Genomic DNA, 18967 nt, shown 5'->3' on the forward strand with positions numbered 1-18967 from the left:
GTTTCAGTAGTTTCAGTAGAGAGAGGAGTTTCAGGAGTTTCAGTAGAGAGAGGAGTTTCAGTAGTTTCAGTAGAGAGAGGAGTTTCAGTAGTTTCAGTAGAGAGAGGAGTTTCAGTAGTTTCAGTAGAGAGAGGAGTTTCAGGAGTTTCAGTAGAGAGAGGAGTTTCAGTAGTTTCAGTAGAGAGAGGAGTTTCAGTAGTTTCAGTAGAGAGAGGAGTTTCAGGAGTTTCAGTAGAGAGAGGAGTTTCAGTAGTTTCAGTAGAGAGAGGAGTTTCAGTAGTTTCAGTAGAGAGAGGAGTTTCAGTAGAGAGTAGTTTCAGTAGAGAGGAGTTTCAGTAGTTTCAGTAGAGAGAGGAGTTTCAGTAGTTTCAGTAGAGAGGGAGTTTCAGTAGTTTCAGTAGAGAGGAGTTTCAGTAGTTTCAGTAGAGAGGAGTTTCAGTAGAGGGAGTTTCAGTAGAGAGGAGTTTCAGTAGTTTCAGTAGAGAGGGAGTTTCAGTAGTTTCAGTAGAGAGGAGTTTCAGTAGTTTCAATAGAGAGAGTTTCAGTAGTTTCAGTAGAGAGAGGAGTTTCAGTAGTTTCAGTAGAGAGAGGAGTTTCAGTAGAGAGGAGTTTCAGGAGTTTCAGTAGAGAGAGGAGTTTCAGTAGTTTCAGTAGAGAGAGGAGTTTCAGTAGTTTCAGTAGAGAGAGGAGTTTCAGTAGAGAGGAGTTTCAGGAGTTTCAGTAGAGAGAGGAGTTTCAGTAGAGAGGAGTTTCAGGAGTTTCAGTAGAGAGGAGTTTCAGTAGTTTCAGTAGAGAGAGGAGTTTCAGTAGTTTCAGTAGAGAGAGGAGTTTCAGTAGTTTCAGTAGAGAGGGAGTTTCAGTAGAGAGAGGAGTTTCAGTAGAGAGAGGAGTTTCAGCAGTTTCAGTAGAGAGAGGAGTTTCAGTAGTTTCAGTAGAGAGAGGAGTTTCAGTAGAGAGGAGTTTCAGTAGAGAGAGGAGTTTCAGTAGTTTCAGTAGAGAGAGGAGTTTCAGTAGTTTCAGTAGAGAGAGGAGTTTCAGTAGTTTCAGTAGAGAGAGGAGTTTCAGTAGTTTCAGCAGAAAGAGGAGTTTCAGTAGTTTCAGTAGAGAGAGGAGTTTCAGTAGAGAGGAGTTTCAGGAGTTTCAGTAGAGAGAGGAGTTTCAGTAGAGAGGAGTTTCGGGAGTTTCAGTAGAGAGAGGAGTTTCAGTAGTTTCAGTAGAGAGAGGAGTTTCAGTAGTTTCAGTAGAGAGGAGTTTCAGTAGTTTCAGTAAAGAGGAGTTTCAGTAGAGAGGAGTTTCAGTAGAGAGGGAGTTTCAGCAGTTTCAGTAGAGAGAGGAGTTTCAGTAGTTTCAGTAGAGAGGGAGTTTCAGTAGAGAGGAGTTTCAGTAGAGAGAGAGTTTCAGTAGTTTCAGTAGAGAGAGTTTCAGTAGTTTCAGTAGAGAGAGGAGTTTCAGTAGTTTCAGTAGAGAGAGGAGTTTCAGTAGTTTCAGCAGAAAGAGGAGTTTCAGTAGTTTCAGTAGAGAGAGGAGTTTCAGTAGAGAGGAGTTTCAGGAGTTTCAGTAGAGAGAGGAGTTTCAGTAGAGAGGAGTTTCGGGAGTTTCAGTAGAGAGAGGAGTTTCAGTAGTTTCAGTAGAGAGAGGAGTTTCAGTAGTTTCAGTAGAGAGAGGAGTTTCAGTAGTTTCAGTAAAGAGGAGTTTCAGTAGAGAGAGGAGTTTCAGTAGAGAGAGGAGTTTCAGTAGTTTCAGTAGAGAGAGGAGTTTCAGTAGTTTCAGTAGAGAGAGGAGTTTCAGTAGTTTCAGTAGAGAGGAGTTTCAGTAGTTTCAGTAGAGAGGAGTTTCAGTAGTTTCAGTAGAGAGAGGAGTTTCAGTAGTTTCAGTAGAGAGAGGAGTTTCAGTAGTTTCAGTAGAGAGAGGAATTTCAGTAGTTTCAGTAAAGAGGAGTTTCAGTAGAGAGGAGTTTCAGTAGAGAGAGGAGTTTCAGTAGTTTCAGTAGAGAGAGGAGTTTCGGGAGTTTCAGTAGAGAGAGGAGTTTCAGTAGTTTCAGTAAAGAGGAATTTCAGTAGTTTCAGTAAAGAGGAGTTTCAGTAGAGAGGAGTTTCAGTAGTTTCAGTAGAGAGGAGTTTCAGTAGAAAGAGGAGTTTCATTAGAGAGAGGAGTTTCAGTAGTTTCAGTAGAGAGAGGAGTTTCAGTAGAGAGGAGTTTCAGTAGTTTCATTAGAGAGAGGAGTTTCAGTAGTTTCAGTAAAGAGGAGTTTCAGTAGTTTCAGTAGAGAGAGGAGTTTCATTAGAGAGGAGTTTCATTAGAGAGAGGAGTTTCAGTAGTTTCAGTAGAGAGAGGAGTTTCAGTAGAGAGGAGTTTCATTAGAGAGAGGAGTTTCAGTAGTTTCAGTAGAGAGAGGAGTTTCAGTAGAGAGGAGTTTCATTAGAGAGAGGAGTTTCATTAGAGAGAGGAGTTTCAGTAGTTTCAGTAGAGAGAGGAGATTCAGTAGAGAGAGGAGAGTGTGAGAGAAATATATGTTCCTGACAGGAAGGTCGGAGGATTTCCCCTCCTGAATAGACTCCATGATGGAGCGGATATCCTCCCTCCCAACTCAGCTCGCTGGACTGGCGCTTTGCACCGTTTCATAACAGAATAAGGTATTCGCTATTACAGAGTAATCATCCGTTTAACAACAAAATGATCATATTAACCAGGGACACTGTGACTTCAGTACCGTAAGGCCGATGATAAGAATATTAACCGGGGACACTGTGACTTCAGTACCGTAAGGCCGATGATAAGAATATTAACCAGGGACACTGTGACTTCAGTACCGTAAGGCCGATGATAAGAATGTTAACCAGGGACACTGTGACTTCAGTACCGTAAGGCCGATGATAAGAATATTAACCAGGGATACTGTGACTTCAGTACCGTAAGGCCGATGATAAGAATATTAACCAGGGACACTGTGACTTCAGTACCGTAAGGCCGATGATAAGAATATTAACCAGGGATACTGTGACTTCAGTACCGTAAGGCCGATGATAAGAATGTTAACCAGGGACACTGGGACTTCAGTACCGTAAGGCCGATGATAAGAATATTAACCAGGGACACTGTGACTTCAGTACCGTAAGGCCGATGATAAGAATGTTAACCAGGGACACTGTGACTTCAGTACCGTAAGGCCGATGATAAGAATGTTAACCAGGGACACTGTGACTTCAGTACCGTAAGGCCGATGATAAGAATGTTAACCAGGGACACTGTGACTTCAGTACCGTAAGGCCGATGATAAGAATATTAACCAGGGACACTGTGACTTCAGTACCGTAAGGCCGATGATAAGAATGTTAACCAGGGACACTGTGACTTCAGTACCGTAAGGCCGATGATAAGAATATTAACCAGGGACACTGTGACTTCAGTACCGTAAGGCCGATGATAAGAATATTAACCGGGGACACTGTGACTTCAGTACCGTAAGGCCGATGATAAGAATATTAACCAGGGACACTGTGACTTCAGTACCGTAAGGCCGATAATATATGCCATTTAGCTGACGCTTTTATCCAAAGCGACTTACAGTCATGTGTGCATACATTTTACGTATGGGTGGTCCCGGGAATCGAACCCACTACCCTGGCGTTACAAGCGCCATGCTCTACCAACTGAGCCACAGAAGGACCACAGACCGATGATAAGAATGTTAACCAGGGACACTGTGACTTCAGTACCGTAAGGCCGATGATAAGAATGTAAGCCAGGGACACTGATTAATGAAATATTTGATTCTGAGTTCGGACATATAAAGTTAGTTTGTGAAAACGTCTTCTAAGAAGCATTACATTGTTGTCCCGAACTCACTTCACTTGCGCTAAAGAGGGAGGCTAGCTTGGCTGATGCTAGCACAGATCAAGTACACAGCTGGAATGCCGATTAAGGTCTTCACATGTCCTGTTCATTTGAAAAAATACTATTTTATCGGCGTATGCCTACTTCGATTTTGTCCTGACGCCGATTAAGACAAGCAGAATTACGTACCTACTGCCATAATCAGTTTAAAATCAATGTATTACTGTGCACGTAAGCATATTCCTTGTTTAATATCAGAGTGCTACACATCTTGAGGTCTCACTATATCTTTATACTGGCACCCCTCTCTAGTTACATAACTATGTTACTATTACGGAGTAATGGTCAGATCACCTGGGTGTCTGGGTGTCTGGGTGTCTGGGTCTCTGGGTGTCTGGGTCTCTGGGTGTCTGGGTATCTGGGTATCTGGGTGTCTGGGTGTCTGGGTATCTGGGTATCTGGGTGTCTGGGTATCTGGGTATCTGGGTGTCTGGGTGTCTGGGTCTCTGGGTCTCTGGGTGTCTGGGTGTCTGGGTATCTGGGTATCTGGGTGTCTGGGTGTCTGGGTATCTGGGTCTCTGGGTCTCTGGGTCTCTGGGTGTCTGGGTGTCTGGGTATCTGGGTATCTGGGTGTCTGGGTGTCTGGGTGTCTGGGTATCTGGGTATCTGGGTGTCTGGGTGTCTGGGTATCTGGGTCTCTGGGTATCTGGGTCTCTGGGTATCTGGGTGTCTGGGTATCTGGGTCTCTGGGTGTCTGGGTATCTGGGTCTATGGGTATCTGGGTCTATGGGTCTCTGGGTCTCTGGGTATCTGGGTGTCTGGTTATCTGGGTATCTGGGTATCTGGGTCTCTGGGTATTTGGGTATCTGGGTCTCTGGGTATCTGGGTATCTGGGTCTCTGGGTCTCTGGGTCTCTGGGTCTCTGGGTCTCTGGGTATCTGTGCCTGTATCTGGGTATCTGTGTCTGTGTCTGTATCTGTGTGTCTGTGTGTCTGTATCTGTGTGTCTGTGCCTGTGTCTGTGTCTGTGTCTGTCTCGGTGTGTCTGTGTGTCTGTATCTGTGTGTCTGTGTCTGTGTATGTGTGCCTGTGTCTGTGTCTATGTCTGTGTCTGTCTCGGTGTGTCTGTGTGTCTGTATCTGTGTGTCTGTGTCTGTGTATGTGTGTCTGTGTCTGTGTGTCTGTCTCGGTGTGTCTGTTTCGGTGTGTCTGTGTGTCTGAATCTGTGTGTCTGTGCCTGTGTCTGTGTCTGTGTCTGTGTCTGTGTCTGTGTCTGTCTCGGTGTGTCTGTGTGTCTGTATCTGTGTGTCTGTGTCTGTGTATGTGTGCCTGTGTCTGTGTCTGTGTCTGTGTCTGTGTATATCTGTGTGTCTGTATCTGTGTGTCGGTGTCTGCGTGTCTGTATCTGTGTGTCTGTGTCTGTGTGTCTGTGCCTGTGTGTCTGTAGCTGTGTGCCTGTGTGTCTGTGTGTTCAACCTTCCCAAGTTCTCTCACGTCACCCCGCTCCTCCGCTCTCTCCACTGGCTTCCAGTTGAAGCTCGCATCCGCTACAAGACCATGGTGCTTGCCTACGGAGCTGTGAGGGGAACGGCACCTCAGTACCTCCAGGCTCTGATCAGGCCCTACACCCAAACAAGGGCACTGCGTTCATCCACCTCTGGCCTGCTCGCCTCCCTACCACTGAGGAAGTACAGTTCCCGCTCAGCCCAGTCAAAACTGTTCGCTGCTCTGGCCCCCAATGGTGGAACAAACTCCCTCACGACGCCAGGACAGCGGAGTCAATCACCACCTTCCGGAGACACCTGAAACCCCACCTCTTTAAGGAATACCTAGGATAGGATAAGTAATCCTTCTCACCCCCTTTAAGATTTAGATGCACTATTGTAAAGTGACTGTTCTACTGGATGTCATAAGGTGAATGCACCAATTTGTAAGTCGCTCTGGATAAGAGCGTCTGCTAAATTACTTAAATGTAATGTAATGTAATGTGTGTCTGTGTGCCTGTGTGTCTGTGTCTGTGTGTCTGTGTGCCTGTGTCTGTGTGTCTGTGTCTGTGTGTCTGTGTGTCTGTGTGCCTGTGTCTGTGTGTCTGTGTCTGGGTGTCTGTGTGCCTGTGTCTGTGTGTCTGTGTCTGTGTGTCTGTGTGTCTGTGTGTCTGTGTGTCTGTGTGTCTGTGTGCCTGTGTCTGTGTGTCTGTGTGTCTGTGTGTCTGTGTCTGTGTGTCTGTGTGTCTGTGTGCCTGTGTCTGTGTGTCTGTGTCTGTGTGTCTGTGTGTCTGTGTCTGTGTGTCTGTGTCTGTGTGGCTGTGTGTCTGTGTGGCTGTGTGTCTGTGTGTCTGTGTGTCTGTGTCTGTGTGCCTGTGTGTCTGTGTGTCTGTGTGTCTGTGTCTGTGTCTGTGTGTCTGTGTGTCTGTGTGTCTGTGTCTGTGTGTCTGTGTGTCTGTGTGTCTGTGTGTCTGTGTCTGTGTGTGTGTGTCTGTGTGCCTGTGTGTCTGTGTGCCTGTGTGTCTGTGTCTGTGTGTCTGTGTGTCTGTGTGTCTGTGTGTCTGTGTATGTGTGTCTGGGTGTCTGTGTGTCTGTGTGTCTGTGTCTGTGTCTGTGTCTGTGTCTGTGTGTCTGTGTCTGTGTCTGTGTCTGTGTCTGTGTCTGTGTCTGTGTCTGTGTGTGTGTCTGTGTGTCTGTGTCTGTGTATCTGTGTCTGTGTGTCTGTGTGTCTGTGTCTGTGTGTCTGTGTGTCTGTGTGTCTGTGTCTGTGTGTCTGTGTGTCTGTGTCTGTGTGTCTGTGTCTGTGTCTGTGTGTCTGTGTCTGTGTGTCTGTGTCTGTGTGTCTGTGTCTGTGTCTGTGTGTCTGTGTGGATAGGCTGATGCGTTTAACTGAAATAAATAAATAAATAATAAATAAATATATATATTTATATTATTAACTCTATTAGACTCACTATTAGAACTCTATTAGAGTTTATATTATTAACTCTATTAGACTCACTATTAGAACTCTATTAGAGTTTATATTATTAACTCTATTAGACTCACTATTATAACTCTATTAGAGTTTATATTATTAACTCTATTAGACTCACTATTAGGATTGGTCCTAAATGTACCCTATTCACTATGGTGCAATATTTCAAATCAGATCAAATCAAATTGTATTTGTCACATACACATGGTTAGCAGATGTTAATGGGAGTGTAGCGAAATGCTTGTGCTTCTAGTTCCGACAATGCAGTAATAACCAACAAGTAATCTAACTAACAATTCCACAACTACTACCTTATACACACAAGTGTATAGGGATAAAGAATATGTACATAAAGATATATGAATGAGTAATGGTACAGAGCGGCATAGGCAAGATGCAGTAGATGGTATCGAGTGCAGTATATACATATGAGATGAGTAATGTAGGTTATGTAAACATTATATTAAGTGGCATTGTTTAAAGTGGCTAGTGATACTTTCTTTACATCAATTCCCATTATTAAAGTGGCTGGAGTTGGGTCAGTGTCAATGACAGTGTGTTGGCAGCAGCCACTCAATGTTAGTGGTGGCTGTTTAACAGTCTAATGGCCTTGAGATAGAAGCTGTTTTTCAGTCTCTCGGTCCCAGCTTTGATGCACCTGTACTGACCTCGCCTACTGGATGACACCTCAGTACCTCCAGGCTCTGATCAGGCCCTACACCCAAACAAGGGCACTGCGTTCATCCACCTCTGCACTATTGTAAGTGGCTGTTCCACTGGATGTCATAAGGTGAATGCACCAATTTGTAAGTCGCTCTGGATAAGAGCGTCTGCTAAATGACTTAAATGTAATGTAAATGTAAATGTAAATGATAGCGGGGTGAACAGGCAGTGGCTCGGGTGGTTGATGTCCTTGATGATCTTTATGGCCTTCCTGTGACATCGGGTGGTGTAGGTGTAGGTGTCCTGGAGGGCAGGTAGTTTGCCCCCGGTGATGCGTTGTGCAGACCACACTACCCACTACCCTATTCCCTTCATAGGGCACTATATATTACACCCTATTACCTTCATAGGGCACTATATATTACACCCTATTCCCTTCATAGGGCACTATATATTACACCCTATTACCTTCATAGGGCACTATATATTACACCCTATTCCCTTCATAGGGCACTATATATTACACCCTATTCCCTTCATAGGGCACTATATATTACACCCTATTCCCTTCATAGGGCACTATATATTACACCCTATTCCCTTCATAGGGCACTATAGGGGGCACTATATATTACACCCTATTACCTTCATAGGGCACTATATATTACACCCTATTCCCTTCATAGGGCACTATATATTACACCCTATTCCCTTCATAGGGGACTATATATTACACCCTATTCCCTTCATAGGGCACTATATATTACACCCTATTCCCTTCATAGGGCACTATAGGGGGCACTATATATTACACCCTATTCCCTTCATAGGGCACTATATATTACACCCTATTACCTTCATAGGGCACGATATATTACACCCTATTCCCTTCATAGGGCACTATATATTACACCCTATTCCCTTCATAGGGTACTATATATTACACCCTATTCCCTTCATAGGGCACTATATATTACACCCTATTCCCTTCATAGGGCACTATATAGTGTAACAAAGTAGTGCCCTATAATGGAAATAGGGTGTGATTTGGGATGCAGTAAATGAGAGTAGAGTACTAAGCCTTTCACCCTAATAAAGTCCCCTTTCCTTCCCTCTTCTTGTCTTCTCTGAACAGTTTGTCTGAAGCTTGGCGTTATAGCAGAGAAGACAATAAGAGGAAATGACTGGAGCACATGATGATGAGACAGCACAGCGTATTTCTCTGTGGACAGTAAAGGTCAGGACCGACTGGGCTTCCACTCTCCTCCCATACTGAGAGACATGGTCGCATTCGTACGCACATACGCAATATTCTCTATGTGAAACATCCATTTGGACCTGGACCCTCCATATGGCCAGTATAGTGCACCAGAAACCAGGATGAGATAATAACCAGATCATCAGAAACCAGGATGAGATAATAACCAGATCATCAGAAACCAGGATGAGATAATAACCAGATCATCAGAAACCAGGATGAGATAATAACCAGATCACCAGAAACCAGGATGAGATAATAACCAGATCATCAGAAACCAGGATGAGATAATAACCAGATCATCAGAAACCAGGATGAGATAATAACCAGATCATCAGAAACCAGGATGAGATAATAACCAGATCATCAGAAACCAGGATGAGATAATAACCAGATCATCAGAAACCAGGATGAGATAATAACCAGATCATCAGAAACCAGGATGATATAATAACCAGATCATCAGAAACCAGGATGAGATAATAACCAGATCATCAGAAACCAGGATGAGATAATAACCAGATCATCAGAAACCAGGATGAGATAATAACCAGATCATCAGAAACCAGGATGATATAATAACCAGATCATCAGAAACCAGGATGAGATAATAACCAGATCATCAGAAACCAGGATGAGATAATAACCAGATCATCAGAAACCAGGATGATATAATAACCAGATCATCAGAAACCAGGATGAGATAATAACCAGATCATCAGAAACCAGGATGAGATAATAACCAGATCATCAGAAACCAGGATGAGATAATAACCAGATCATCAGAAACCAGGATGAGATAATAACCAGATCATCAGACACCAGGATGAGATAATAACCAGATCATCAGACACCAGGATGAGATAATAAACAGATCATCAGAAACCAGGATGAGATAATAACCAGATCATCAGACACCAGGATGAGATAATAACCAGATCATCAGAAACCAGGATGAGATAATAACCAGATCATCAGAAACCAGGATGAGATAATAACCAGATCATCAGACACCAGGATGAGATAATAACCAGATCATCAGAAACCAGGATGAGATAATAACCAGATCATCAGAAACCAGGATGAGATAATAACCAGATCATCAGAAACCAGGATGAGATAATAACCAGATCACCAGAAACCAGGATGAGATAATAACCAGATCACCAGAAGCCAGGATGAGATAATAACCAGATCATCAGAAACCAGGATGAGATAATAACCAGATCATCAGAAACCAGGATGAGATAATAACCAGATCATCAGAAACCCAGGATGAGATAATAACCAGATCATCAGAAACCAGGATGAGATAATAACCAGATCATCAGAAACCAGGATGAGATAATAACCAGATCATCAGAAACCAGGATGAGATAATAACCAGATCATCAGAAACCAGGATGAGATAATAACCAGATCACCAGAAGCCCAGGATGAGATAATAACCAGATCATCAGAAACCAGGATGAGATAATAACCAGATCATCAGAAACCAGGATGAGATAATAACCAGATCATCATAAACCAGGATGAGATAATAACCAGATCATCAGAAACCAGGATGAGATAATAACCAGATCACCAGAAGCCAGGATGAGATAATAACCAGATCATCAGAAACCAGGATGAGATAATAACCAGATCATCAGAAACCAGGATGAGATAATAACCAGATCATCAGAAACCCAGGATGAGATAATAACCAGATCATCAGAAACCAGGATGAGATAATAACCAGATCATCAGAAACCAGGATGAGATAATAACCAGATCATCAGAAACCAGGATGAGATAATAACCAGATCATCAGTAACCAGGATGAGATAATAACCAGATCACCAGAAGCCCAGGATGAGATAATAACCAGATCATCAGAAACCAGGATGAGATAATAACCAGATCATCAGAAACCAGGATGAGATAATAACCAGATCATCAGAAACCAGGATGAGATAATAACCAGATCATCAGAAACCAGGATGAGATAATAACCAGATCACCAGAAGCCCAGGATGAGATAATAACCAGATCACCAGAAGCCCAGGATGAGATAATAACCAGATCATCAGAAGCCCAGGATGAGATAATAACCAGATCATCAGAAACCAGGATGAGATAATAACCAGATCATCAGACACCAGGATGAGATAATAACCAGATCATCAGAAACCAGGATGAGATAATAACCAGATCATCAGAAACCAGGATGAGATAATAACCAGATCATCAGAAACCAGGATGAGATAATAACCAGATAATCAGAAACCAGGATGAGATAATAACCAGATCATCAGAAACCAGGATGAGATAATAACCAGATCATCAGAAACCAGGATGAGATAATAACCAGATCATCAGACACCAGGATGAGATAATAACCAGATCATCAGAAACCAGGATGAGATAATAACCAGATCATCAGAAACCAGGATGAGATAATAACCAGATAATCAGAAACCAGGATGAGATAATAACCAGATAATCAGAAACCAGGATGAGATAATAACCAGATCATCAGAAACCAGGATGAGATAATAACCAGATCATCAGAAACCAGGATGAGATAATAACCAGATCATCAGACACCAGGATGAGATAATAACCAGATCATCAGAAACCAGGATGAGATAATAACCAGATCATCAGAAACCAGGATGAGATAATAACCAGATCATCAGAAACCAGGATGAGATAATAACCAGATCACCAGAAACCAGGATGAGATAATAACCAGATCACCAGAAGCCCAGGATGAGATAATAACCAGATCATCAGAAACCAGGATGAGATAATAACCAGATCATCAGAAACCAGGATGAGATAATAACCAGATCACCAGAAGCCCAGGATGAGATAATAACCAGATCATCAGAAGCCCAGGATGAGATAATAACCAGATCATCAGAAACCAGGATGAGATAATAACCAGATCATCAGAAACCAGGATGAGATAATAACCAGATAATCAGAAACCAGGATGAGATAATAACCAGATCATCAGAAACCAGGATGAGATAATAACCAGATCATCAGAAACCAGGATGAGATAATAACCAGATCATCAGAAACCAGGATGAGATAATAAACAGATCATCAGACACCAGGATGAGATAATAACCAGATCATCAGAAACCAGGATGAGATAATAACCAGATCATCAGAAACCAGGATGAGATAATAACCAGATCATCAGAAACCAGGATGAGATAATAACCAGATCATCAGACACAAGGATGAGATAATAACCAGATCATCAGAAACCAGGATGAGATAATAACCAGATCATCAGAAACCAGGATGAGATAGTAGGTAATCCTTGCAGATATTCAGTTCCTTGGAAATATTTTTGAAAATGTTTATGTCTGAGCAACAGAAATACGATATTACTGGATAGGTAAAAGAGAGAGGGAGAGAGAAAGAGAGAGAGAGTGAGAGAGAGGGGGGGGGGGACTGACAGGTATGATTCCCAACAATAAAGGGCATTACTCTGACCTGCAGGCTAAATTTATTTAATCCCAGTACACGTTGCACTAGAAACTTCTGATATTCCCTGACTCAACAAAGATTGGATGGATAGTCCCTTCCGCCCGTCTGTCCAGAGGCCTGGGGGTTAGGAGGAGCTGGGCTGTCCCTCCCACTTTCCCATGCTGCCGACATCAGCAGCACTCTGTCCTGTACAAGAGGGAGGGTGCGTAGTGCACTAGGCCTGCAGGCCAGAGTCATGCCCTTTAGTGTTGGGAATCACGCCTGTCAGCTCCCTCTCTCTCAATTCCACCCCCATTCTCTCTCTCTCTCCCCCTTTCTCTCTCCCCCACTCTCTCCCTCTCTCTCCCCCTTTCTCTCTCCCCCTTTCTCTCTCCCCCTTTCTCTCTCTCTCCCTTTCTCTCTCCCCCTTTCTCTCTCTCCCTTTCTCTCTCTCCCCCTCTCTCCCCCTTTCTCTCTCAGCCTTTCTCTCTCTCTCCCTTTCTCTCTTTCTCCCTCCCACTCTCTCTCCCCTTTCTCTCTCCCTCTCTCTCTGCCTTTCTCTCTCCCCCTTTCTCTCTCTCCCTTTCTCCCCCTCTCTCTTCCTTTCTCTCCCCCCCTCTCTCCCCTTTTTTCTCTCCCCTTTTATCTCTCACCCCTCTCTCTCCCCCTTTCTCTCTCTCCCTTTATCTCTCCCCCTTTCTCTCTCTCCCTTTATCTCTCCCCCTCTCTCTCTCCCCCCTCTCTCCCTTTCTCCCCCCCCCCTTTATCTCTATCCCTTTGTCTCTCCCCTTTTCTCTCTCACCCTTTCTCTCTCCCCCACTCTCTCTCTATCTCCCCTGCTCTCTCCCCTTTTCTAACTCCTTTTCTCTCTCTCACTTTCTCTCTCTCCCTTTCTCGCTCTCCCTTTCTCTCTCCCCCTTTCTCTCTCCCCCTTTCTCTCTCATTTCACCTAGCTTACTGTATCAGAGGAGAAACCAATCAAATACCTTTAGATCTGCACCAGTGTTCTGTATGAAAGGCACAGTTCACCAGAACAGAGCAATACAAGGAAGTAATAAGGTCAGTTCCAACAGTACATCTCTCTGCTCCCTCTCTACCCCCTCTCTGCTCCCTCTCTGCTCCCTCTCTGTTCTCTCTCTGCTCCCTCTCTGTTCCCTCTCTGCTCCCTCTCTACCCCCTCTCCGCTCCCTCTCTGCTCCCTCTCTGCTCCCTCTCTGTTCCCTCTCTGCTCCCACTCTGTTCCCTCTCTGCTCCCTCTCTACCCCCTCTCTGCTCCCTCTCTGCTCCCTCTCTGTTCCCTCTCTGTTCTCTCTCTGCTCCCTCTCTGCTCCCTCTCTGTTCCCTCTCTACCCCCTCTCTGCTCCCTCTCTGCTCCCTCTCTGTTCCCTCTCTGCTCCCTCTCTACCCCCTCTCTGCTCCCTCTCTACCCCCTCTCTGCTCCCTCTCTACCCCCTCTCTGCTCCCTCTCTCCTCCCTCTCTGTTCCCTCTCTACCCCCTCTCTACCCCCTCTCTGCTCCCTCTCTACCCCCTCTCTGCTCCCTCTCTGCTCCCTCTCTGTTCCCTCTCTGCTCCCTCTCAGTTCCCTCTCTGCTCCCTCTCTGTTCCCTCTCTGCTCCCTCTCTGTTCCCTCTCTGTTCCCTCTCTGCTCCCTCTCTGTTCCCTCTCTGCTCCCTCTCTGTTCCCTCTCTGTTCCCTCTCTGCTCCCTCTCTGTTCCCTCTCTGTTCCCTCTCTGCTCCCTCTCTGTTCTCTCTCTGCTCCCTCTCTGTTCCCTCTCTGTTCCCTCTCTGTTCCCTCTCTGCTCCCTCTCTGCTCCCTCTCTGTTCCCTCTCTGTTCCCTCTCTGCTCCCTCTCTGTTCCCTCTCTGTTCCCTCTCTGCTCCCTCTCTGTTCTCTCTCTGCTCCCTCTCTGTTCCCTCTCTGTTCCCTCTCTGTTCCCTCTCTGCTCCCTCTCTGCTCCCTCTCTGTTCCCTCTCTGCTCCCTCTCTGTTCCCTCTCTGTTCCCTCTCTGTTCCCTCTCTGCTCCCTCTCTGTTCCCTCTCTGTTCCCTCTCTGCTCCCTCTCTGTTCCCTCTCTGTTCCCTCTCTGCTCCCTCTCCCTCCCTCTCTGCTCTCTCTCTGCTCTCCCTCTCTCCTCCCTCTCTCCTCCCTCTCTGCTCCCTCTCTCCTCCCTCTCTGCTCTCTCTCTGCTCCCTCTCCCCTCTCTCTCTGCTCTCTCTCTGCTCCCCCTCTCTCCTCTCTCTGCTCCCTCTCTGTTCCCTCTCTCCTCTCTCTGCTCCCTCTCTGTTCCCTCTCCCCTCCCTCTCTGCTCTCTCTCTGCTCTCCCTCTCTCCTCCCTCTCTCCTCCCTCTCTGCTCCCTCTCTCCTCCCTCTCTGCTCTCTCTCTGCTCCCTCTCTGTTCCCTCTCTGCTCCCCCTCTGTTCCCTCTCTGTTCCCTCTCTGTTCCCTCTCTGTTCCCTCTCTGCTCCCTCTCTGTTCCCTCTCTGTTCCCTCTCTGCTCCCTCTCTACCCCCTCTCTGCTCCCTCTCTGTTCCCTCTCTGTTCCCTCTCTGCTCCCTCTCTGTTCCCTCTCTGTTCCCTCTCTGTTCCCTCTCTGCTCCCTCTCCCCTCCCTCTCTGCTCTCTCTCTTCTCCCTCTCTCCTCCCTCTCTCCTCCCTCTCTGCTCCCTCTCTCCTCCCTCTCTGCTCTCTCTCTGCTCCCTCTCCCCTCTCTCTCTGCTCTCTCTCTGCTCTCCCTCTCTCCTCTCTCTGCTCCCTCTCTGCTCCCTCTCTACCCCCTCTCTGCTCCCTCTCTGCTCCCTCTCTGTTCTCTCTCTGCTCCCTCTCTGTTCCCTCTCTGCTCCCTCTCTACCCCCTCTAAGCTCCCTCTCTGCTCCCTCTCTGCTCCCTCTCTGTTCCCTCTCTGCTCCCACTCTGTTCCCTCTCTGCTCCCTCTCTACCCCCTCTCTGCTCCCTCTCTGCTCCCTCTCTGTTCCCTCTCTGTTCTCTCTCTGCTCCCTCTCTGCTCCCTCTCTGTTCCCTCTCTACCCCCTCTCTGCTCCCTCTCTGCTCCCTCTCTGTTCCCTCTCTGCTCCCTCTCTACCCCCTCTCTGCTCCCTCTCTACCCCCTCTCTGCTCCCTCTCTGCTCCCTCTCTCCTCCCTCTCTGTTCCCTCTCTACCTCCTCTCTACCCCCTCTCTGCTCCCTCTCTACCCCCTCTCTGCTCCCTCTCTGCTCCCTCTCTGTTCCCTCTCTGCTCCCTCTCTGTTCCCTCTCTGCTCCCTCTCTGTTCCCTCTCTGCTCCCTCTCTGCTCCCTCTCTACCCCCTCTCTGCTCCCTCTCTGCTCCCTCTCTGTTCCCTCTCTGCTCCCTCTCTGCTCCCTCTCTACCCCCTCTCTGCTCCCTCTCTGTTCCCTCTCTGCTCCCTCTCTGTTCCCTCTCTGCCCCCTCTCTGTTCCCTCTCTGTTCCCTCTCTGTTCCCTCTCTGTTCCCTCTCTGCTCCCTCTCTGTTCCCTCTCTGTGCCCTCTCTGCTCCCTCTCTACCCCCTCTCTGCTCCCTCTCTGCTCCCTCTCTGTTCCCTCTCTGCTCCCTCTCTGTTCCCTCTCTGCTCCCTCTCTGTTCCCTCTCTGTTCCCTCTCTGCTCCCTCTCTGTTCCCTCTCTGCTCCCTCTCTGTTCCCTCTCTGTTCCCTCTCTGCTCCCTCTCTGTTCCCTCTCTGTTCCCTCTCTGCTCCCTCTCTGTTCCCTCTCTGCTCCCTCTCTGTTCCCTCTCTGTTCCCTCTCTGCTCCCTCTCTGTTCCCTCTCTGCTCCCTCTCTGTTCCCTCTCTGTTCCCTCTCTGTTCCCTCTCTGCTCCCTCTCTGTCCCTCTCTGTTCCCTCTCTGTTCCCTCTCTGTTCCCTCTCTGCTCCCTCTCTGTTCCCTCTCTGTTCCCTCTCTGCTCCCTCTCCCCTCCCTCTCTGCTCTCTCTCTGCTCTCCCTCTCTCCTCCCTCTCTCCTCCCTCTCTGCTCCCTCTCTCCTCCCTCTCTGCTCTCTCTCTGCTCCCTCTCCCCTCTCTCTCTGCTCTCTCTCTGCTCTCCCTCTCTCCTCTCTCTGCTCCCTCTCTGTTCCCTCTCTCCTCTCTCTGCTCCCTCTCTGTTCCCTCTCCCCTCCCTCTCTGCTCTCTCTCTGCTCTCCCTCTCTCCTCCCTCTCTCCTCCCTCTCTGCTCCCTCTCTCCTCCCTCTCTGCTCTCTCTCTGCTCCCTCTCCCCTCTCTCTCTGCTCTCCCTCTCTCCTCCCTCTCTGTTCCCTCTCTGTTCCCTCTCTGTTCCCTCTCTCCTCCCTCTCTGTTCCCTCTCTGTTCCCTCTCTGCTCCCTCTCTGTTCCCTCTCTGCTCCCTCTCTGCTCCCTCTCTGCTCCCTCTCTGTTCCCTCTCTGCTCCCTCTCTGTTCCCTCTCTGCTCCCTCTCTGTTCCCTCTCTGCTCCCTCTCTGCTCCCTCTCTACCCCCTCTCTGCTCCCTCTCTGCTCCCTCTCTGTTCCCTCTCTGCTCCCTCTCTGTTCCCTCTCTGCTCCCCCTCTGTTCCCTCTCTGTTCCCTCTCTGTTCCCTCTCTGTTCCCTCTCTGCTCCCTCTCTGTTCCCTCTCTGTTCCCTCTCTGCTCCCTCTCTACCCCCTCTCTGCTCCCTCTCTGCTCCCTCTCTGTTCCCTCTCTGCTCCCTCTCTGTTCCCTCTCTGCTCCCTCTCTGTTCCCTCTCTGTTCCCTCTCTGCTCCCTCTCTGTTCCCTCTCTGCTCCCTCTCTGTTCCCTCTCTGTTCCTTCTCTGCTCCCTCTCTGTTCCCTCTCTGTTCCCTCTCTGCTCCCTCTCTGTTCCCTCTCTGTTCCCTCTCTGTTCCCTCTCTGTTCCCTCTCTGCTCCCTCTCTGTTCCCTCTCTGTTCCCTCTCTGTTCCCTCTCTGCTCCCTCTCCCCTCCCTCTCTGCTCTCCCTCTCTCCTCCCTCTCTACCCCCTCTCTGCTCCCTCTCTGCTCCCTCTCTGTTCCCTCTCCCCTCTCTCTCTGCTCTCTCTCTGCTCTCCCTCTCTCCTCTCTCTGCTCCCTCTCTGCTCCCTCTCTACCCCCTCTCTGCTCCCTCTCTGCTCCCTCTCTGTTCTCTCTCTGCTCCCTCTCTGTTCCCTCTCTGCTCCCTCTCTACCCCCTCTCCGCTCCCTCTCTGCTCCCTCTCTGCTCCCTCTCTGTTCCCTCTCTGCTCCCACTCTGTTCCCTCTCTGCTCCCTCTCTACCCCCTCTCTGCTCCCTCTCTGCTCCCTCTCTGTTCCCTCTCTGTTCTCTCTCTGTTCCCTCTCTGCTCCCTCTCTGTTCCCTCTCTACCCCCTCTCTGCTCCCTCTCTGCTCCCTCTCTGTTCCCTCTCTGCTCCCTCTCTACCCCCTCTCGGCTCCCTCTCTACCCCCTCTCTGCTCCCTCTCTCCCCTCTCTGCTCCCTCTCCTCCCTCTCTGTTCCCTCTGTTCTCTGCTCCCTCTCTGCCCCCTCTGTTCTCTGCTCCCTCTCTGTTCCCTCTCTGCTCCCTCTCTGTTCCCTCTCTGCTCCCTCTCTGTTCCCTCTCTGCTCCCTCTCTGCTCCCTCTCTACCCCCTCTCTGCTCCCTCTCTGCTCCCTCTCTGTTCCCTCTCTGCTCCCTCTCTGTTCCCTCTCTGCTCCCTCTCTGCTCCCTCTCTGTTCCCTCTCTGTTCCCTCTCTGTTCCCTCTCTGCTCCCTCTCTGTTCCCTCTCTGCTCCCTCTCTACCCCCTCTCTGCTCCCTCTCTGCTCCCTCTCTGTTCCCTCTCTGCTCCCTCTCTGTTCCCTCTCTGCTCCCTCTCTGTTCCCTCTCTGTTCCCTCTCTGCTCCCTCTCTGTTCCCTCTCTGCTCCCTCTCTGTTCCCTCTCTGTTCCCTCTCTGCTCCCTCTCTGTTACCTCTCTGTTCCCTCTCTGCTCCCTCTCTGTTCCCTCTCTGCTCCCTCTCTGTTCCCTCTCTGTTCCCTCTCTGTTCCCTCTCTGCTCCCTCTCTGCTCCCTCTCTGTTCCCTCTCTGTTCCCTCTCTGTTCCCTCTCTGCTCCCTCTCTGTTCCCTCTCTGGTCCCTCTCTGTTCCCTCTCTGCTCCCTCTCTGTTCCCTCTCTGTTCCCTCTCTGTTCCCTCTCTGCTCCCTCTCTGCTCCCTCTCTGTTCCCTCTCTGTTCCCTCTCTGTTCCCTCTCTGCTCCCTCTCTGTTCCCTCTCTGGTCCCTCTCTGTTCCCTCTCTGCTCCCTCTCTGTTCCCTCTCTGCTCCCTCTCCCCTCCCTCTCTGCTCTCTCTCTGCTCTCCCTCTCTCCTCCCTCTCTCCTCCCTCTCTGCTCCCTCTCTCCTCCCTCTCTGCTCTCTCTCTGCTCCCTCTCCCCTCTCTCTCTGCTCTCTCTCTGCTCTCCCTCTCTCCTCTCTCTGCTCCCTCTCTGTTCCCTCTCTCCTCTCTCTGCTCCCTCTCTGTTCCCTCTCCCCTCCCTCTCTGCTCTCTCTCTGCTCTCCCTCTCTCCTCCCTCTCTCCTCCCTCTCTGCTCCGTCTCTCCTCCCTCTCTGCTCTCTCTCTGCTCCCTCTCCCCTCTCTCTCTGCTCTCCCTCTCTCCTCCCTCTCTCCTCCCTCTCTGTTCCCTCTCTGTTCCCTCTCTGCTCCCTCTCTGCTCCCTCTCTGTTCCCTCTCTGCTCCCTCTCTGCTCCCTCTCTGTTCCCTCTCTGCTCCCTCTCTGCTCCCTCTCTGTTCTCTCTCTGCTCCCTCTCTGCTCCCTCTCTGCTCCCTCTCTGTTCCCTCTCTGCTCCCTCTCTGCTCCCTC

This window comes from Oncorhynchus keta, chromosome 10 (assembly GCF_023373465.1).
Source record: "Oncorhynchus keta strain PuntledgeMale-10-30-2019 chromosome 10, Oket_V2, whole genome shotgun sequence".
Classification (NCBI taxonomy): domain Eukaryota; kingdom Metazoa; phylum Chordata; class Actinopteri; order Salmoniformes; family Salmonidae; genus Oncorhynchus; species Oncorhynchus keta.